This window comes from Neomonachus schauinslandi, chromosome 13 (assembly GCF_002201575.2).
Source record: "Neomonachus schauinslandi chromosome 13, ASM220157v2, whole genome shotgun sequence".
Taxonomy (NCBI): Eukaryota; Metazoa; Chordata; class Mammalia; order Carnivora; family Phocidae; genus Neomonachus; species Neomonachus schauinslandi.
Window position 1 is genome coordinate 3812819 of NC_058415.1, and position 23202 is coordinate 3836020.

Here is a 23202-nt window from a genome sequence, read left to right on the forward strand (position 1 = left end):
TAATGTCTTTCTCTCCAGGTTTCTGGATGAGAACTGACAAGCACGTGTACGGCCCATCTTAGCAAGCCCTGTGTGTGGTGGAGGGTAGGGGATCGAGCGAGTGAAGCTTGTCCTCTGGGCCCCATCTTTATTTTGGGGGGTCCCTCTTCTCTTTTCCCATTTCAAATCCTTGCCCTGTCAGTATTTACCCACACTTCTTCCCACTCTCGACATATGAGTACCTTTGCCTGGCACTCCGTAATGCTGTGATCTGCGAGCTACTGTTTTGAGAGATGCTAATGGGAACTCCAACAGCAAAGTCTATATGGTCATATAATTTATGCAAATCGCACCCTCTGTCCTGGACACGCACAGCATACTTGGGAAGATTAGAGACTCTCCATGAAAAAAATCACCTTATAGATGTTTACACCATGTGTTTGTCAAATTTATTTGAGCTGAAAACACAGGTTGATGAGGCCCTGTTGGAAAATGCCCACTTAGTCCCGCTGCATGTGCAGAGAAAGCCATGAGCTCCAGAGCCCAATCCCAGCTCTGCCGTGGGCTCTGCGTGGGCCTCAGTTTCTTTGCTTAAAAATTGGGTATCCTATTACATACCCCAAGGGTGAGTGTGGAAGAACATACATAAAGTGTGGTGCCTGGCATATAACAATAAAACTCAACAGAGAGACTTTATTGTTTTTGCTGGACGGGACATCATGTAATAGGAGCTTGGTGCACCGGTCGGACAAGTGGTTTGTGTCAGCGGTGGTGAAGGATTCTTCCGGAACCCTCTTCCAGGCTGATTCTACTAGTATTTATTGGGTCTGTGTCTTACCCACTGAAATGGCTTCCGGGAAGGTCTGATTCATTTCTGCCTGATTCTCACCTCCCAGTTTGTACAGTATAAGCCCCAAAGATAGTATGGACTCCTGCTGATCCCTGCCCCGCTTGGCTTTAAGCCGAGCATCCCGAGAACACAGCGGTAGCCAGCGCCTGGCTTTGGGATGTAGTGAGACGGGACCAGCCAGGAGTGTCTTGAGTCTCCAGGTGAGTCATGGGGAGGCGCAGCATCTGGGGGTGGGCCCTGGGGGTTGTCCCCTTCAGCTCCACGTAGCCCTGCTATAGAATCTGGGGGCCCCAGTTGGCCTCCCCGTATTTGAGAGATGCCTCAGGCAGTTTAAGGGCATCTGCTCTGACAGTCTCCATGACAACCATGGGAAGCCTGGAGTGAGTGACAAATAGCCCTGGCCAGCAGGAGACCCATCCCGCTATCTGGATGTTGTCTATGAAAGATCCTACCCGGCGCCCAAATCAAAGGGGAGCTCCGCACACGGATCTTGCCCGCCTTTTTATGTCGGTACAAGTGAGTTTATCCCTGGCATGGGAGCGGTCCTGCTTGTAACGCGAGACCTTCCCTAACATCTGCTTGAGGTCCTTAAGATCCCCAGGAGGAGCTCTGTCATTCCCGTTTTGTAACAGACTTGACCGGAACTCAAGAGTTCTTATTTTTTGGGCTATTTCAACCAGAACAGATGCTTATTATTCACTTATTGCTCACAACATAATAACAAAATGCCAAAAAAAAAAAAAAAAAAGGAAGGAGAGCGCGAGGGTGGGAGGGAGGGTAGGAGGGAATGATGCTTACATGGTGTGGAATTATCAGAGTGTTACTTACAGACGTTAGCCATAAAGACCCAATCCCACCCCGTGTGCAGAATCTGAGACAAGAACGTGTATTCTCAGTGCCCTGAAGCACAGTTAGCCACTGATGACCATCCCCCCAGGGACCCCACAGTTTTAGCTCCCACTTAGATGGGTGACAACTCGACCATGCCCCACGTGTTGTTAAAACAGTGGGAGGATATGGCCATGTGGCCACGCCGGGTCCCCCACCAGCGTCCTGTCCCACTTCACAACACGCTTCCGTTCCCCACGGATGGCGGCCAAGGCTCTTGAAACCAAACTGGCCCTCCTTCGGGCCTTCGGAGCTACCACATAAGGGTGAAGTATTAATAAGTAACAAACCATAAAAATATGTGTGTATGGTGTGGGGAAGACAGTGTGTCCTAAAGTGAAGGCAAAGAATTTGCGCTGAACAAATGTTTTCATTCCATTCATTCTAAAAATAGACTGATAGAAAGTGGCTCCTGATAGTTTATGGGCACCAAGGAAATAAATCATTTTGGGGCAAAACTATTTAGCAAAAATAAATTTTTTTTAAGATTTTATGTATTTATTTGACACAGAGAGAGGGAACACAAGCAGGGGGAGTGGGAGAGGGAGAAGCAGGCTCCCCGCCGAGCAGGGAGCCCGATGCGGGGCTCGATCCCAGGACCCCGGGATCATGACCTGAGCCGAAGGCAGACGCTTAATTGACTGAGCCACACCAGGCACCCCTAGCAAAATTTTATGGCCGACTCAGAGATTCTAGAAAGGCAGAGGGAGTTAATATTGTGGAGATGATGCTGAGCTGGTCGCCAGGTTCACGGCAGCGCTGGGCCATGCCTGGTGAGACCCTAGAAGGCAGACGTGTGAGACGGGGCTCTGCCTGGAGGGACAACCCTGCAAGAAGCTCCATGGAGGCCAGTGTCTCACATGACGTGACCCTCCAAGGCCCCGGCGCCCCTGTGATGGCCGCAGAGCTGGCTACAGCCTGCGCCTGCCGCCCCAGCCTCTCCAAGTCATTGCTCTGTGCGTACCGAAGGCCGGCAAGTCTCCGCCCGAGTTTAAAAGTGGCGTCGCTTCCCCTACGAACACGGAGCCATTTTTCTCTGTTAACTAAGTAAGTCCCACTGCTGCATTGCAGGGATTAAATGATGAAAATGTTAAAAAGTTAAAAACCTTAAAAACGTAAAATAAAAAAAATATGTACGATGTGTAATAAAATAATGCAAATGGAAGATGCTAGCAAACTGGATCACACTTAGATGTTTTCTTGGGGGATTCTGTTCCTCGTTTTATTGCGTCCATATATTTCCCGAAGGGGTGGTCCTATGTTCCCTCAGACAGAGGCAAAATAGCAATTGCTCCTATTTACTATTTGCTATTTGGCAGGTGGCTTATACACCTTTCTGGCCCAACTCTGTGGTTACTTTAATCAGTAAAGAATGGAGTAGAATCTTCCAGTCTGTGTTTTACAGAGGAGCACCCTGAGGCCCAGGGGAGTTGAATGATTAGCCACATGTCACAGTTAGTGGATGAGATTCAGAGGCAGGCTTTCTGGACCTCAGCGCTCCCCCCCGGTGCTCCCCCTCCTGCTGCCTCCACCCCGTCCCCTCGCTGCCGGGCAACCTCTGCCCAAGTTCTCGGCTCCTGAAAGAAGGAGCCAGCCTTACAGCATTTCTGCAAAATGGCCCGCTTCCTTGTTCAAATCCAGAACAAAACCAGGAGAGGTAAGAACTCAGTTTACCAACAACAGTCAAAATGTTTCTTCTGCAAGTGCAAAAAAAAACGGCATCACAAGGGGAATTTGGAAAAAATGATCACATCCATGTTTAAAACTATTTACTGCCAACAACCATCCTGCTCATTCACATTCCTTAAAAGAACGGTCTAAATCAGGAGGTGTGTTTATGGAAACTTCTTGTACGACTTACAAAGGCTGAGCTGTGTCATCAGCCGTTTATTTGTATGTGCGTGAATGCATCTGCACTGTGTGCTTCCCGTGAGCGGTTCATCGACCTGCCGCGGTCACCGAACATGCTGGTTCCAGGCGTCCAGACTCACTTTCTTATAAACCTAGTTTCACAGTAACCCGGTGCCCCCCCGGCAGGGAAATGCCACTGCCCAGTGGCCACAAGGAAGTGTGGCCTGTGTGTCCCCACCACTGTATTTTTTCCATCACTGCCCCATGGAAAGGCAGAGACAAGAAGGGGTATATTCTTCCGGAAAGAGATGCCAGGGGGCACAAGAATAAAGACTTTCACGAGGCCGGCTGGTTCCTTGTCAGAAGAACTGCAAGGAGCCTCTCAATTCCTATGCCCTGGGGTAATCAGCACGGGGTGGGCAGGGGCCGCCACTGGTCACATCCTTCCTGCCGGCTGGCTGCAGCCAGGCCTCAGGACCCAGGCATGAATTCACCCGATGCCCTTTGCAATAGGGGCTGCTCACGGGCACATGTGGGGCCCCGTGGAGGCCGGTTGAGCAGTTTTGTTTTGTTTTGTTTTTAACAAAACTAAACATACTTTTACCATAGATTCCAGCAACTGAACTCCTTGGTATTTACCCAAAGGAGTTGAAAACTTCTTTCCACACAAAAACCTGCACACAGATATTTATAGTAGCTTGAGTCCTAACTGCCAAAACTTGGAAGCAACCAACACGTCCCGGGTACGTGAATGGATAAACAGCGTGTGGTCCATCCAGACAATGGACTAGTTCTCAGTGCTAAAAAGGAATGATCTCTCGAACCACGGCAACACCCAGAGGAATACTGAATATATATTCCTAGTTGAAAGCAGCCCATCTGGAAAGGCTGCACACTGTATGATTCCAACCATGCGATATTCTGGAAAAGGCAAAACTAGGGAGACATTAAAAAGATCAGTGGTTGCTGGGCATTAGAGAGGAAGTAGGGACCAAGAGGCGGAGCACAGGGGCATTTTAGGGCAGCAAAAGGACTTTGTATGACGCTGTAACGGTGGACACGTGACATTATACGTTTGTCCAAACCCACAGAATACCCAACACCAAGAGGGACCGCCATGTGGGCCCTGGGCGATGACGATGGGTCTGCATAGGTTCGTCACCTGTCACTGATGCCCCACTCTGGTGGGGGTGTTGATGGTGCGGGAGGCTGAGTGTATGGGGGGCAAGGGGTATATGGGAAATCTCTGTTCCTCCCACTCAATTTTGCAGTGGACCTGACACTGCTTTAAAAAAATAAGTCCAAAAAAACAAAGTCAATTGGCAGATTCAGCAGAGTCAGGGATAAGCAGTTGATCCTGGAGAATGTGGTTTTTTGAGGGAGAAAGCAAGAGGGGGCAGGAAGAGCCGGCGACCGGGTCCTCCTTCTGCTTCTCTCTCGTCGGCAGACACAGAGGAGGAAGAAGATAAGCAGCCTGGGCCTGGGCCTGCCTCAGAGGCCCCCAGCGGCTGACCAGCCAGCGGGCCCTGCCTGTGGCCCAGCTCCGCCCACCAGGCGCCTTCTATCAGGTTCCTCATCTGAGGGCGAACAGCTGGCCAAGAAGATAGGCCAAAAAGCACCTCCACACCCCCGTCTCCGTAGTTTGGAAATCCACGTGCTTGAACGTAGTTGATCTGACTATGCTTGAAAATCCAGCTAAGTCTCTATAAGGGGTTCAATCTAGTTACTTGGTTACTAACTATTGGTTTTCAAAGGAATTTACTATTTGTGGTTTTTTCCCCATGTCCAGCTTTAATGGGCAGACTCAGAACTTGAAGCACTCGGAAAACATAAGCATGGAAGGTGGATGCACTAGAGCAAGGGGGACAGAGTGGGAAGGCTAGCCCCATCCAGCAGGTGTCTGAAGGAATCAGACTGGCAGCCCGCAGAGCCACGGGGAACTGGGGGGCTCTGATGCCCGGGCCTCACCCACACCCAGCTGGTCACAAGCCGCTGGGTGGCTGGCAGCGGGCACCTGCATGGTTTTCATCCCCTCCAGGGGACGGCACTGCCCAGCCAAGCCTAGGGGCCCCTGCCCGGAGCAGCTGACCCAAGAACGTCCTGGCTGAGCCCTTCACTGGGGGGAAAGACCCTTCCACCAGAAATTAGAAACTAAGTTATTCTGTAGCTTGGAAAAAAAGAAAAGCAGAAGTGTCATCACCAAGAACGCTTGTTTTTGTCTCATGGCAACTGTGAAACTGTCTCGCCAGAAAGAGTGACAAACTGACGCCTGAGAGCTTTTCCCTCTTCTGTTTCCATGACCTCGTAGAGGACTATGCCCTATGCCAGTGGGCTTTGCCCCAGGAGAGAAGCAGGGCGCAGTCTGGGAGAAGCAGGGGTGCGGCGCAGCTTCCAAGGGGAGCCGCGGGGGCGCAGGGCCGGACGCTGCTCGGGCCGCCCCGGGCGGCATCTCCCCTCCCCGGAGCTCTTGAGTCTGGGCAGCCCGGGGCATCACCACACGCGTGCGCGCAGGGGTAGCTGGGGCTCAGAAAGTCCCCAAAGCAAAGGGGCTCACAGGGTGAGGAACAGAGTAAGAAGAAACCCCGCACGATGAGCGCAGGAATGCCAAGGAAGCTGGCTGCTTAGCGGCTCGGACCGCCGCCAGCCAATGGGTAACACACTGGACCCACACAGCACTTTCTCAAGAAGACACCACTGAGTCTTGGCCGCATTTTTATAAGCTGTGCAGGGATCAGGGATTTTCTCTCTTTTTTTAAGGAGAAATGAAATGAAATGAAATGAAATGAAATGAAATGAAATGAAATGAAATGGAATGAAATGAAATGAAATGAAATGGAATGAAATATAAAATAAACAAGGACACGCAGAGAAGAATGAAACTTGTGTCTGATGTGTCTTCCCTGGCGGTCTGCACCTGCGGAGACCCTTCTCGGCTTCCAGGGCCCGCTCCAGGGAGGAAGGGGTGAATTCGGCCAGTGGCGTGGTGGGTGTGCGCCGGGTTAAACATCCTCCAACAGTGGATACTGGGTCTCGAAGGAAGGAAATGCCCAGGCTGCTCAAGCCAGAGCCCAGTCTTTGCCATATAAAGGTTGTGCGGACCGTGTCCGTCCTGGAGCTGTGTCCGCAGCCAGCTCACGTATACCCAGGGGCCCAGGCTGACTCGGTTTGCAGTGCTCCTGGAAGGCCTTCCAGCCCCCACACCCCACACCCTGCTCAACACAAACGGCAACTCAGCATGACCGCTGACCGTGCACGCAACATACGCCCTGATGCGCGGGAAGTGGCAGCCGACATCCTCCTTCATCTTTAGCGATAAGGCTGTCCTCAGTCCCTTTAGCTGGAGGAATTTCCTCTGTGGATAACTGAGAAACAAAATCATCTCAGTAAAAACATGGAATCTTCATCCCATTTACCCTTTACTCTTTGGATTAGTATATCCGTGTCCGAAAGCACTGGTGCACCTCGTTTTTCTCACCTTTCTCACCTATATACCTAAAGCCATGACGCTTCTGACCCTGCTGGCCGTGGGTCCCCCGGGAGTCTGTGCGTAGACTCTGGGGTGCGGGTCCGTGGGCACAGACGAGGAAACATGAATCCTTAAGCTCATTCACCTCTCATGGAAATCTAGAATCGGCCCCGGCCGTGAACACGGGTGACAGGACACAGCAGGATTAGCAGTTCTCACGGTCTGGTCACCTTAGAAATTGCAGGTGTGCTCATGACATAGGAGGTTGCTGCAGACACACATCCCATGGATTCTGTACGTATTTGAAATATGCTGAGAAGGCGTCCGAAGGCTTCATGTTGCCGAGGGAGTCAGTCCAAAAGGGTGAAAATGGCTCAAGGGACAAGAAGACCAGACCACAGCTCAGTGATGCCTCAGACACACCCATGCCCTGAGAAACTCCAGAACACACCACTCATGGTGGAACTCACGGGGACCAGGGAGCCAAAGGGAGGAGGGGCAGGCTTTGTCACCGTGAGACCCCCGAGACACAGAACAGCCAGGTGACACCCACGGTCACATAGCTGGTGGGCAGCAAAGGGAGTCTTTGTCTCTTTGCCCACATACCCATGTACGTCCTCTCACCAGACGTTTGGCCCCTTGCAGGTGGAGACGAGGGGGGCCCTTCTGTGTCCCCCTGCTGTCTGACCCTCTCGGAGCCCGGACAGGTGGCCCCATCACACATGCAGTACTCCCAGCAGCTCCCCGCTCCGTCCCTCCTGCACTAGTCTGGGAGGACGTGCCTTCCCTGGGGAGGACCTCAGTGGCCCATTTCACCCCAGTGCGCCAGCGAGCTCCTGCTCAAGGGGAGAAGGGGCCAGGCGCTCACCAAACAGGCCCCCGGCAGGAGAGGAGGGAGATGAGGCAACAGGAGTGGGGGGGAGGGTGCACAGGCTGCAGGAAAGGCCCGAGCCAGGCCTGGGGGAGGGGGAAGCGGGGTCCGAGGCCACCAGAGTCTGTCCCACGCACTCCGCTATTTCCCCGGGCTCATCTTTGTGCTCTACAGCCGTTCATCTGGACGTGCGGAAGTCCTCCGGCTTTCTCCATCCTCGGAGCAATTCTCTTCCTCTGAGCTCCTGGACAGGGACCAGGGGGACCTGGCTCAAATCCCAGCCTGCGGTCTCCAAACCTCAGCTCCCCCATCCGCAGGACCACAGGCCCTCTGACAGCAAGGCTGTCAGGGGTGTGAACCCCGGGGGCCGCCGGCTGCCCCAGGCCTTCCCTGCACAAATGCCCCAGTGCCTGCCCCCAGCAGCTCCCCGAGCTCACCAGAGCCACCCTGCCCACCCCACTGCCCCTCACCTCCACTCCCCTGTGCTTTTTCTGGGCATCCGGCATCACCCGGCATAGAACGGACTCACCCTTGCTTATCTGCCTACTGCACAAATGCCCGTGCCTGGTCCTCGGACCAAGCACAGGCCCCACAAGAGAGCGGAGCCATCAGCGCCCGGGCTCCCGCCATGCCCCTGCCCTGCACCCTGCGGCTGGTGGGGGGCGAGGGGGTCCTCCTGCACCACTGGCTGGCAGACTCGGGCGCTGGTGCACTGCGGCTGTCCTGGGCACATTTGTTGGCTACCGACCCCCACGTCTCCGAGGTCCTGCCCTCGGCACCAAACTTGGCACGAGAAGGGAGAAGGGGGCCGAATGCCGCAGCGTGCCCCCTTCCCCTGGGGGGCCAGGCGCTGCAGAGGGTCCCACAGGACAGGGCTCAGAGGAGAGGCTTCTCCTGGCAGCCCAGGGCCGGCTGTCCTGGAAGGAGGGTCACTCTGGGCTGTGGGCGCAGCCCGGCCTGGATCTCCGCCCTCTCCCGGCCCAGTGCGACCGTCCTGTGGCTGGCAGGTCACGCGAGCAGACCCGTTTTACGCAACCCGCTTTGTGGTGGGCTCTCCTGCCCGGTATCTGGGACATCTGCCGGAAATCAGGCACCGGCTGTGGGATTCCACAGCCGCCTCAGCTGGCCTCCTGCTGCCGTTGACTGAAGCCACAGCGGCCTGCGCCCCAGGGAAGCGCTCGAAGAGGCAGCGTGGCGTGGGCCATCAATCAAGCCTGGTGCTTCCATCCGAGGTGAATCTCAGGCAAAAATAAAATCAAAATGCCCCAGTTCCAAAATATCCTCGGAGGGAGGGCAGGAGGGGCCCTGCGTGCAGTGGGCGCGGCGCGGACGGCCACATCTGGGGTCCTAATTATAGGGTCCCGGGGCCACCGTGCCCCGTGCCAGCCGAGATGGGCCTTCCAACTGCCGTCCTGGCCACCAGCTTCCTCACAGCAGCAGGACAGAAATACAGACTTCCCTGTGCCCCAACGAGCTTCCCCACACCTGTGGGGCCAGTTTTCACCTTTCCCTCGAGGGGCACTTTTAGATTTCCGGTGAGACGAGGCCTGCGTGCTTTGGAAGAACAGCTCCTGTTCTAAGTTCCCCATGTGTGCGCACAGCACATGGTCACTATGCCTCTGGGGACAAGATACTCACTGGCAGGAAAGTAACATCTCCTTCCAGGATTCTCCCCTTCACGTCTCGCGCACCAGGTGTGGCCATGGGCAGGGGGCTTGCAGAGGGAGCCACAGAGCAGTGCAGAGCCACGGGGGGCTTCTGAAGGAGAGCCGCAGAGCCAAGCACAGCCCTCGGTATGGGCTGGGGTCCCCGGGCAGAGGCGGAGAGGGGCTGGCGGCTGGTGCAGGGCAAGAGGTGCCACGTGGGGCACCAGACCGGCCGGGGAAGGGCTCCAGGAGGAAGCCAGGCTGGCACGAGGCTGACACGGAGGAAACACAGAGGCCGTGAGGGACCATTACCCCAAGAGGAAAGTTCTAGAAGCTGTGGCTGGTGAAGACGAGGGTGAATGTGCTTGGGGGACCCCGAGTTTGAGACGATGAGGGGAGAACATGGCCAACCCAGGACACAAGCTCTCCAAGGAAGTGACCGCTGAGAAGTATTTGACCGAGAGGGGAGACCATGCTCACACATGTGTTTGAGAAAACAAGAAAGGGCTACTCACAAAAATCAGTCCGTACGAGGCAGCAGAAGGTAAGAAACCACCGTCAGGAAGCCAGAAGCAGTAGTGATTGCTGCTGGGTAGAAGGGAAAGGGATCCACGTTGGTAAAGAAACAAGAATGGAGGTGATATCCTGCCAGACCCAGGGAGGAGAGAGGGGCCTGGGCAACGCCCCACCCCTGCAACAGGGAGCCCACGGGAGCAGGTCGGGTCTGAGCACTAGCCGATTCCCGAGGGCCGATTCCCAGCCCTTCCTGGAAGCCACCAGGTCGGAGCGGGAGGGCGCAGAACCAGGCCACCCGTGTCCCTTCCCTGACCAAGTGTCATCCCCACAGCCACAGTTCCTGGTGCCAGAACTCTCCCTGGGAGCACAGTAGGACTGGCCGGGTCAAGGAACGGAAAAAACATGACCAGGAGCACACCACCGAGAGACGTGAACTGTGGGGGATGATGCACCAACACACACACACGCGAACAGGAAAACACCCAGAACAGAATTCCCAGAGCAAAGAGGAAACCAGGTTAATGGTGGTCTCATTGATACCCTCAGAGGTATGAGGGGACAACTCAGAGACATAGACAGTCAGGGGGCCACCCCCTCGGGCACAGGCCCATCCTCAGTGGGTGTCTGCTGCTCAGGTGAGCCCCCTGCTGTGGGCACCTCGGTCAGCCTGCAGGACCTCACAGCACTCCCCTGTTATTTACCCACCCCCTCCAGCTATGCCCCATTCCCCCAAATCCCACGAACAGAATAACACTGTAAACATGAGTCCTTCTGTGCCGGCTACCCTTTTCCCATTTTCCCATTTTCCCATTTTCTTTAAACCCTCCCACTTAGCCCCGCATCACGATGACGTTGACCTCGAAGTCAGCCCACTGTTGAACACGGGGACTCACCACTCCCTGCCCCCCAGGCCTGGCTTCCAGACCCCGACCCTGGCACCGCCCCCAACACTGAGTGTCCTCCTGGGCTGTGGGACCAGAGCTCATCTTATGCCAACTCCAAAGTGCTGACCTGCCCCAGCAGGCTTGGCCTGCACCTGTCTGCCCTCCTGGTGTCACCTTCACATTCATGGCCTCCAAATCTGACCTGCAGCCCAGTCTCCAAACCCCAAACTCGAGTCTCTACGTGGATGTCAAACGGGCAACACAAACATGACTAAATCTGAATCCCACTCTTCTCCACTCGGCATGGCACCCAGTTGCTCAGGCTGAAAACCCTGGACCCCCTCCCCTCCTTCACACGCCAACACCACTGTTCAGGCCACCACTACTCCCTGCTGGGATATCACAGAAGACGGTGGGTTCTTCTTCACTCACCCAGCCTGAAGAGACCCCAAGGGAGGCTCTGAACAAGCGAACTGGATTGAGTCACCCCCCTGGTGCATACTCTGCAGGGCTTCCCCATGGCCTCGGAGCCCGAGGTCCTCACCATGGCCTGGAGACCCAATATGGCGCCAGTGGTCCTGCCAGCACTCCATCTCACACCCTGTCTTCCCACATGGAATGCCCTCCACACACTGCTCCTGGCACTCACTTTCATCAAGGAGATAAGAAAAAGAATTAAAAGTCAGTATTGGAAAAGAATAGAAAAATACAGGGGAAATTAATATAGTCAAATAGAGTCCTTGTTTTGAAGACAACATGAAGACAAAATGACTGAATACCTAGAAAACCCAAGATGGTCCTTGACAAATCATCAAACCCTACAAGTTCAGTAAGTTCACCAGACGAACGACCCACAAATAAAAATCAAGCTTTTCTCTACACAGCCATAGCCAATCAGTAACTGTAATGCAAACAGTAGGAATAAAAACATATAATACCAACAACTGTGCAAAACATACAAAGCAAACAAACAAAAAACACATACCATAAAACTTAAAGGCAAAAAGAATCCCTGGATATTTGGAGACACAAAACATATATTTTAATGAAGAATCAATATCATAAAGACACCAATTCTCCTGGACTGAATCTGTAAATTCAGTGGAAGACTAATCAAAATCCAACAGGATTTCCTCCCAATATTTTAGTATGAAAAAATTCAGGCAAAGAAGAGTTGAAAAAAACTTCAGGTGAATACCCATATACCCACCACCTAGACGCTAGTACGAACATTTTACCATATTTGCTTTATCACAAGCTACTCGTCTACCCATTCCTCTGTGCACACATCAAACCATCTTTTTAAATGCATATCCAAGTTGCAGCATCATTATATCTCACCTCAAATACTTCCCATACTTACCATTAACTAGAGCTGATACATTTTTACAGGATTTTTGTAGGGAAAATCTATATTACAATTAAATGCACAAATCTTAAGTGAACATTTCCTAAGGTTTGGGATAATACACCTGTGTGTAACACAAACTGGTATCGAGTATGAAACATTAACATCTCCCCAAAGTTTCTCCTATGCACCTGCCAGCCAATTCCCCCTCTCACTTTGAGGCAAACTCCTGACATTTTCCACTGTGGGTCAGTTTTGCCTCTTCTAGAAGTTTATATAAATGGAATTCTACAGCTCTTTTGTGTCTAATTTCTTTCACTCAGCGTAACTGCTTTGGGATTCGGCCAAGTGGTTGTATATATCCATAGCTCAATCCTTCTTTGTTTCTGCCTAATGTTATTACTGTGTAAATCAGCCGCAGTATGGCTATCCATTCAATGATGGGAGAAAACCTGGACAAAACCTCAAACAGTTTTTAAGTGGGATTTGGCAAGCTAATTCTAAAATACACACAAGAGTTACAACAATGACCAAGCAGAAATCTCTTTGGTGGGGGACTCACCCTACTAGATATGAAAGCACATTCCACAGCTATAATAATAAGAGTGGATTTGGGCACCAAAAACACAAATAAATCAACAGCATGGAATTTAGAAGTCAAGAAACAGACTGACGTATATAAGAGAAATGTGTTTAAACGAAAGCAGGCATTCTATCGCCCATGGATTAAATATAAATTTGGGGAAAAAAGGAAAATATAAAGAGAACACAGAAGAGACTTCCCTAAGGAAAGCCATAAATGGAAAAATGAACTAATTTAACCACAGAAAGTTTAAAACCAGCTGCACTTTGAAAAACATAAAAATTAAAAAGATAAGATACAGATTGGGGATAAAAAGGATAGTGTCCTTATATAATTTTTTCAGTGCTTGAAAATTAATAAGAATAAGAAAACTTCTAGAAAGCTCAGCAAATCAAAGGGATGCCACCAATGGAAAGGAGAAATACAGCCTTTCCTTAAATGTTTACTCTCACTCATAAATAAAGAACTGCAAATAAAAGACCATCGCTTGACAGAGCCTTTAAAAAATTGAAAATAAACAGTCTTGGCAAGAGTTCGAGGCACTCACATATTTTGTTTGCAGGAAAATAAATCAGTAAATCCAGCATTAATAATGGGCAGATCCTTTGACCTACAATTCTATTTCTGGTTTCTAGTCTTGTATATCCACAAAAACATGGGAGGACCAACCCTGGAGTATCGAAAGCTGAACAGAACTAAAATGTTCACGGAGAGGACAAAGGTTAAATGAAATATGATATATCCATACTGCAGAATATTATTCAGCTCCTTAAAACAATAAAGGAGAGGCTGCAGACTAGCATAGAAAACAAACTGCAAGCTATATTTTTAAAAAGAGAGTCATGAAATACTGTGTATTGTGTGATGTAGGACTTGCACAGATGATCCGTGTTAGCCCATGTACAGATCTATCATGCGGAACAAAATATCCTGAAGGCTAAGGTGGCATAACAGGGGTCATTTTCAAGAACTGGATCTTTACTTTTTCCTTTTGTATTGCTTGGCTCTTGTCAATGAGACCATATTACTTGTGTGTGTGTTTAACAGGGAAAATAGGTTGAGGGAGGCTGATATCTGATCAATGACTCTTGATTCTTACTAATTACATATTATTTGTAATACTTGCAACTAAATTCTTGGCACCTTCAAGTGCTTGAAAACCGGACATGCAAGATGAGAAAGCAGTGGGATTGTCTTCACCATCAGCGTCCGCACTTGGCTTGCAGTCATGGAGCACCCCGCCCCCCGCCGCCCCTCACGGCAGGCAGAGTAGGCAGGTCCTATCAGACCCCACCACGCCCGGGAAAAGGAGATGTCGTTATCCCCCCTGGACAGATGAGAAATCTGTGGTTCAAGGGTGTGGCATCACCGCCCAAAGCCTCATGGCCACAGAACTGGGACTGTCTGGATCCAGAGTCTCTCTTGGTTTCCTCCGCAACCCATCCCTGCCTTTGGGAAACACAGCACAGGTGGGACTCAAATCACAGGGGTGTTCAGCTGGCCGGGATGCTCCTTGGTACTCCAACGTCAGGTTGACCCTGGTATACCAGCACCAGCGCATACTCATGCATATGTACACACACATATATGTGCACACACACACAGACACACGTGCACATACGTGTATTACTAGAATTCTGCTTCTCTGGGCGCCAAAAGCAATTATATTAGCTGACACTGGCCCTGGGCAAAATGCTGAAGAAGAAGAATGCAACCATATGATTTCTTACCACTTACGTTCATAAAGTGCATGATGTTATTTGACGCCCAACATGCAGGCAGGTGATGCAGGTATGGGATGATCCCCTGGTCGACCTGAACCAGGTATTCTTCCAGAACACCCACCCCCACCCTTGTGTGCAGGCGTCTCTCCAATGCACTACTCTAGATGTTTTGTAAAGATTCACAGCGTGGAGGCGCCTGGGTGGCTCAGTCGTTAAGCATCTGCCTTCGGCTCAGGTCCTGATCCCGGGGTCCTGGGATCGAGCCCCGCATCGGTCTCCCTGCTCGGCGGGGAGCCTGCTTCCCCCTCTCCCACTCCCCTGCTTGTATTCCCCTCTCGCTATGTATCTCTCTGTCAAATAAATAAATAAAATCTTAAAAAAAAACAAAAAAACACAGTGTGGTCTGAGCTAGATTCCTCTTGTCTCTGCCCACCGCTCTTTCTGCCAGCCACCCTCCTCTCACTGCCCCCCCGACTTTGCCTTGGGTAGTCCACAGAACTGGCTGAGTGCCCATGCCCCACCCCACGGAACTGAGTCTTCCTTCAAGTTATAAGGTGGCCTGCACCTCCGTCCCTCCCCCCTACCTCTTGCTCTTCCTGCCTGTCCCTGAGCACCACTTACCACCACCCTCAGGAAAAACATTTGTGCTTACACACTGAAGACAAATAATGGTTTCAGGTGGTTCCTATCTTGTTCCCATCTCCTACCTTCAACAGACAAACCCAGGAAATTCTGGTACCGACGGGTGCCAACAAAATCCAGAAGGAAATATTTGGGGGGCAAGTAAGGCTTTTGATCCCAGAATGCCATCCATTCTCTCTTCTTATATCTGTAATTACTGCTCAGTGCTGTAGGGTTAAAATAAAAGTGCACAAAACATATGTCGTCAAACCCCTCCGATGCAGTGGCCCCCAGTATCTCATGCCTTAAATGCAGAAACATACAGTCACCCATCCCTGAAACCAGTTGTTAGTAATCTTTCTTAGACATCTCATTTTTGTAGGGATTCTAGAATCTATTTTATTCATAGCTGTCCTCTATCAGCAGTGAATACATTTCAACTGGACCCAGAAGTTCCTTCCTTATATTGTTGTCTATTCGCTTAGGCTCTCAGAGAACTTCCTTGAGTTCCTATAAATATGGGGTGGGTGCCAAAGCATCGCCCAAGATGAAGAGGTAGAGAAAACACATTCCCAGAACTTCTTTAAGGGACGTGTAAGCCATACAGTTGTATTGTCCTTCCTTAATGAATAAGACCACTGACTTTTCCCTAAGTGTGGCTTTCTGTAAACATCTACACAGACACCATGGTCCTGTCTGGCCATCTGACAGTCCTTCCCAAATGGGTTACATGTCCCTACAGATTCTGGGACTTGGCAACACCTTTTCCTGGGCAGTGATTCATGCACTCGGACTGAGCAAATGACTTCCTCTCTCTTTTTTCATGGTGGATCCACAGACACATGATTTCTGTCTGAATGTGTAGAAAACAATTATCTCATCCGTTCATTGCACTGGCTGCCCTGACCTGCCCTTACAAGTCCAAAGTCCAGCTATGTTTCTTCTTCAGTTACAACATGATTTAGAGGACACTCTATTTTAATTTGCCTGAGGGTAGAAGATGATGAGAACTAACCATTTAATTTTTAACTTTGTTAAGAGGGATTCATTTTTATAAAACCATATTGGAAATATAGAAGTAGAAGCTAAGAAGAGAAGCAATGTTATTGTCTATAATTTGGGTTGGACCCTAGACACACGCTTCCTTATTTCATGTACCTTCTTAACACACTATCAACCTCTTAACATCTCTTGTCTCATTCATTTTCTTGTGCTTAGAAAAAAAATATTTTTCTCCAAATTCATTTTTCTTTGAGGATTTCCTATTTCTTAACATTCTTTTTGATACAGAATCAAATGTCTTCTCAACATACCAAGTTATTCTGTGATTTATTATTGCATGAGTTTATTGACTCTCACCAAATTAGATTCATTGCTAAGCAAATTAGACTCTTTTCCAAGTTAAAACACTCTGGACACACACACATACACACACACACACACACACCTCCAAATATCTCCAGCAGACTCTTAGCTTCATACATACTACATCATGGTGCTATTTGGGATAGGAATACAGATCTCCATTAGGCCCATTCATGAACCCAAATAAAAATATGGTGATCATTTTCTCAGATCCCAAAGCAGAAGCCACACCTTAGAAATATGGGTGCACTTACAAAGAAAAGAGAATGAATTATTTTAAGTTGAGGTTGGGTGCAGAAATCCAGGGTACATGATAAACACTGGCTTGGGGTCCTTCTCCTGGCACAGTCTCTATTAATGCTCTTTAGCCTACTACTATGAGTTTACTAAACACTTCAGGATACCTTGAATTGGTTATGAGAAAGCCTGAACATGTCACATTATTCTAGGTGATGATGACTGTTACAGGCTGAGTTCCCTAGGAAACAGATACGTGATCAAAATAAATGATTGCTGGTGTTTTAAGCCATTAAGTTTGGGATGTTTGTTACACAGCAGTAGCTCACCAGCATGGGTCCTGTATGAGGTCCAGGACATCCCTCTAAGCTTCCTGTCTTCCTATCACAGTAGGCTAATTCTTCTGTTTCACCCTGTTCATTCCACAGGCCATCAGACTTTATATAATCACAGAACATAGTAAAAGATGATCAATTTCATATACCCCAGAGGCTCAAGAATTTGCTCCCCCAAGCCCCTGCTAATGTAAAAAGTATAAATAATCATGACATTATATGACTATTGATTCCATGCCCATTTTAAAACAACTTCAAGTTGGAATTTAAAAAGATATAAAATATGTAAATATGTGTTGATATATTAATAATTAATGCACAAGATAACAACACTTCCTATGCAAACTGAGATGGCCATGCTATCTAAACCAAAGACCCAGCCACACAGTTTGACAATGGTAAATGTAACTAGGAGGCACAGGAGCTTTATATTTGAAATCAGCCCTCTCCAGAAAATTTGGAAATGATGGTAGCTGTGCCTACCACCTGTCTTGTCTTATGAATAAACCTTGGACAACTCACACACCTCCTCCAAGCCTCATTCTCATCATCTTTACATGACTAATAAAAATGCTACCTGTTCCGTGGGTAGTTGGGGATATGGAATGGAAGACTTCACATAAAGTCAGCAGAATACTTGGCACATAGTAAAAGTGTCCCGTAAATATTAGCTAGTTATTATTTTAGTAATTGCCTGTCTCTTCATGTCCCTTTCACGGCGCCTTGAATATAGCAAATGCTCTACGGATGTTTGCGTATGGCAGTTAGCACTGCTTACTGGGACTGTGGGGCAGAGGAGTTTTCTACTTCTCAGTAACAGATAACTATAAGCCTAACGACTTCAGGCAACATCCATGTGCTATCTCACGGTCCTGGAGGTCAGAAGTCCAGTTGGTCTCAGTGGGATCTCTACTTGGGGTCTCACGAGGTTGAAATCCAGGTGTTGGTGGTCCCGGTTCTTATGTGGAGGTTCCAAGGAAGGGTCTGCTTATGAGCTTATTCAGGTGGATGGCCAAATTCAGCCCCTGGCTTCCTTGCTGGCCGTCAGCCAGGGGCCACTCTCTGAGGCCATCCATGCTCCCTGCCTCATGACAACCTCTGTCTTTGAAGCCAGCCACAGTGCATCAAACACTTTTCATGGTCAGAATGTCCCTGAGGCCCTCTTCCGCTGATGGTGGAATAGAACCCTACTTTTAAAGAGCCTGTGTAGCTCAGGTCTTGATCTCAGGGTCGTGAGTTTGAGCCCCATATTGGGCTCCATGCTGGGCATGGAGACAATTTAATAAATAAATACACAAACAAACAAATAAAATAAAGAGCCTGTGTGCTTGGATAAAGCCCACCTGGTAGCATTCCCATCTTAACATCAACTGATTAGTAACTCAGCAAAATTCCTTTGCTGTGAAACTTGACATAACCACAGGGGCAACACAGGGGACAGAGGTCGTGAGGGCGACCTTGCAGGTCTGTCCACCACAGTCCAAACTCTGACACCACAGCCACACTTCTCTCGCCTGAAAAACACATCTGCACCCCTCCCAGGGTCCCCAGGGGTTTCAGCCCATAAGCCCACCAGCTAAAGTCACCCGTTATAGACATCACATTAGCTTGAAGTTCAAAACTCATTGGCTACATTATCCAGGTCAGGTGTGTGGATGCAGCTCTCGAGTACAGACCTTGGGGCGCAGGCAACCCCTGCTGCCCGGGGGACCTGTCGAGCCAGAGACGAGGTACCTGCCCCCATACTCCCAACATACAGCCAACATGTCCTGGTCCAGAAAGGGGAACAATGAAAGGGGGCTGGGCCCATCTGTCCAAAGCAGTTTTCAAATCCAGTAGGGCAAAGACATGGTGCGGGACGCCACGTCTCTGAGCTTTCTCTAGCCACGTGACAAGCATCTGCCCCTTCCTCCAATTCCTGCTAATAACCTGACCAGAGTGACTCTAGCTTTATAATGCTCTGCCGCCTTTGCTGGCAGTCTTTGACATCATATCTCAGCCAACCAGCCGAACTGTGAGAGCCCCTCCAAGCCCAGCAGGCTGAAACTCTGCACCCAGGACCTCTTCTTAGAGAGCCTGGATCAAGAAATGCGGGCTGCTCCGACCTCATGTTCCCTCCACCTTGGTGACACAGAGGTTCCCACATACGTTCCCTGGGTTTCGGTCAGTATGAACTAGAGAAGGCACCTCTCTTGGTGGGTCACACTGTGCACCTCACCCTCCAGCACCTGTTGAGATGAGTCTAGTTGCAGGTCGAGAAGGCAAGAGGGGTGCTGGGGGGGTTCCCGAGGAGACTCAGCAGTGCCGCAGAACCACTATCTTGGGGAGGCCATCACCGGTCTCCAGGCAAAGGGGGGCTAACCCCAGGCAGGGAGAAGGGCTGCCAGGGTCCCCAAGGCCACCTCCCATTCAACTCACGGGCATCAGCGTATAGTTGTACTCATGATTCTGACTTATTATCTCAAAGGGATATGAAGCAAAATTAACAAAGGGAAAATGTGGGTGGGGCAATGTCTGGAGGAAGCCAGGCACAGGCGTCCAAGACTCCCCTCCCAGTGAAGTCACCCAGGATGCACTTAATTCCTCCGGCAACCAGCTGTGCTGATGCATGCATTGGTGTCTGCCGGGGAAGCAGGCTCAGCACCCAGGGTTTTATTGGGGAGAGTCACGTGGCCACCTTCTACCTAGCGCATAGTGAAATTTCCATCCCAGAAGGAAAACAGGTCTCCGTATAAATAACGTTGTTTGCATGAACAGGTTGGTCACATCGAGACACTTTTATCCTTTAGGGAATGGGGGAGCCCTCCCAAAGTCCAAGTTCCCAGAAGTCAACCAAGGCTCAATCTTGCAAGCAGACCTATTTATGGTAACTCTTTCCTACACAACCGTCTGAGAAGATGTGGTGGCATCTAGTGGCTTGGGGTCTCCAGCATCCCTGCATCTGTTCATACGTCCCCATTCAAATATTCAGGACCCCACTCCCTCCAGTGCTCTGGCTTTAACAGAAGAGACTCTGTGAGGTTGAGAATCGATTTGCATTGTGATCCAGCTATTATAGGACAAGGCTCTGGGTTCACTTGTGTGTCACTGTGATGGGGATGCTTCTGGCATCCAGTAGGGAAAAAACAGGGATGCCAGCCATCCCACAAAATAACTTCCCCTCATTTCACACGAATTTTCAATGCCCATTTGGATTGTCACAAAGGTGGACAAACCTCTTTATAATTATCGGAGCCTATAATCTACCCTACATGGAAATACAAGGGACATTTTAACACAAGATGATAACGTCTTGAAATCTCCAAGAAAGCATTTATCATGTAAATTAAGAGGAGATTTTTCTCTATTTTGTCTGGAACTGTACCAACCGTGGCTTGTTGTCTTAGAAAATCACAGTCCTAGTGACAAGCCACTGATAGTACTTGAGTCACAAAAATAACACCTATATTCTGAGTCTGCATCTGGGGTTGGGCTTTCAAAGTGATTCCGTGTATGTGTGTGTGTGTGAGTGCATGTGGGAGTGTGTGTTGAGTATATGTGTGTGTGTGTGCATGACTGTGTGTGTATGCGGTATTTCAAAATGTCAAAAACAGAGACAAAAATGTTCGGATGAATATTGACTTCCCTCTCTCAGACCCAGTCTCGTTTATTCTGAGGAGATACGACTACCTAGTACCTCCCTGCTACCCCCCAGTCCTGTAGTGTAGTTCTGCCGTCTCTCCTGTGATAACACACCGTGTGAAGGAATGAGTCTGTTCACATGCCACCTCAGCGAGCTGTTTCCATTTCAACAAACCACCCTAAGATACAGTATCTTAAAGCAACAAAAGTGTTTATCTTCACTCGAAATTCTGCAAGCTGACTGCAGTGAGTGGGGTAGGTTTGCCGACATTTATGGTGTTGGCTGTGGACACCCGAAGGCCTGACTGGTCTGGGGCTTCTAGGCTGGTGTATACGGCAGCATCCACAACAGAGTCCCATACATGAGCAAGCGTTCTGGCTGTAAGAATCCAAGTGTGAATGACAAAGGACAGCCCCGAGTACCGAGGAGAAGCTTGAAGGAGGAAAATATTTGGTGAGACATGGAGATCACGTATCCACACTGTATGGTCACAGAGAAATGGCATCAAAAGCAGCAATAAAATAATTTAAGATAAAATAAAATACGAGGGCGCCTGGGTGGCTCAGTTGGTTAAGCGACTGCCTTCGGCTCAGGTCATGGTCCCGGAGTCCTGGGATCGAGTCCCACATCGGGCTCCCGGCTCGGCGGGGAGCCTGCTTCTCCCTCTGACCCTCTCCCCTCTCATGCTGTTTCTCTCTCTCTCTCTCAAATAAATAAATAAATAAAATCTTTAAAAAATAAATAAATAAATAAATAAAATAAAATACGACAGTATCCGTTGCCTTAACTGCAACTGGAAATCACTTGCGGTGGGTCCAAGATGACAAGTCTACCCCCGAGCTCCACGTCAAGCCGGCGGGAAGACACAGTATCAGGAGCTGTAGGTACCCCTCCGGGCACGGTGGCATCTCATCCTGTTAGTAACACGGCCCTTCCGTCCATGCCTTCTCCAAAAGCCACACCTGCCTCCCAAACTTCACGTGCTTGTCAAGGTAACCGGCATATTTACGGGTATTTCTTTATTTACCAAGAATTTACAATATTTCGGCCGGGGGCAGAATTTCCATAAGGTTTCCCGTTTATTTAGTAATAAATTATTTATAAGACGATACAGGTCTTATAAATAATACTGAGCATTTAGGTGCTAACCTTATTTTCCCCATTAAGCCTTACTATTATTTTACCTCAAATTCCATAACATAGTGATTTTTAGGAGCACACATTCTGCTTTGCAGGAGAAAGGACCATATATTGCAACTCATGTTATTTTATGAAGAATTATTTTCCTTTTCCTCCTCCATATCCTGGTTAGGTACATAAATCTAAACATGAAGAGTATACATACCCAAGCATATCACATATGTAGAAAAATTATATTCTGTGTGAATTCCATCACAGGACAGAGAAGGGCATAATGAGGGACGTCTGTAAAGAAGAACCTGGGGATAAGCTTGAAGACCCCAAGCTCAGTGGCCACAGGCAGCGGCCCCTGTGTTAGTCATCTACCACTGCCTGACACACTCCCCCTGACTTGGCGCCTGCAAGCAGCAATCCTTTATCACCTCTCCCGGTCTGTAGGGTCAGGAGCTGGGACAGGGAGCAGCCAGGGGACGCGAAGCCACACAAGGCCCCCTGAAGGCCGTCCGTCAGAGGGCTGGCTGTCTGCTGGAGCTCCCACACGTGGCCTCTCCGTGTGGCCTGTGCTTGCTCCCAGCATGGTGGCTGCGATCCAAGGACAGGCACCCAAGGAAGGCAGGCAGAAGTCATCCTGCCCTTGGGGCCCAGCCTGGAAAATCCTACAGTGTCACTTTTCTGGCAGCTGTTGGTGGAGACAGATATGGGGATTCCCCTGGGCTTAAAGTGTGAGAACACCTCACCTCTCGATGGAGGAGGTCAGAATCGCATGACATGAAGTGCTTGCGGGATGGGACCCTCTTTACAAGATACAATCTGCCCCATGCCCAAGCAAGGGCTTTGGGTAAAGTCATGGCCATGAAGGTGCGCGCAGACTCAGAGAGGGGCTGGGGGAGTGGTCCCCAGGGCAGCCGTGGGGCCTCAGGAGGCTGGACATGCCCCAGACGGCAGGAGTCAAAACCTCTCAGAATCTGTGATAAACATTCAGTGCTTATTCGGATCACATCTTGAAAGAAAAGAGTTTTCAGGAATTCCTTAAAAAGTGAGATCATGTGTATCGGCTTACCAGTGGGCTTTGTGCAGAGCTCAGCTTTCCTTTGCCAGTTTGGGTCTGGTGTGTTTTAGAAAAAAATCACATTTACCTTTATATTTCTTAGAGAGTATGTGAGGAAAAGCCAGATTGTTTAGTCAGTAACTGTTGCTCTGGGCTCAGAGGCCTGGGGCCGAGTGTATGTGCGTAGTGTGGTGTGGTGTGTGTGTGTGTGTGTGTGTGGTGTGTGTG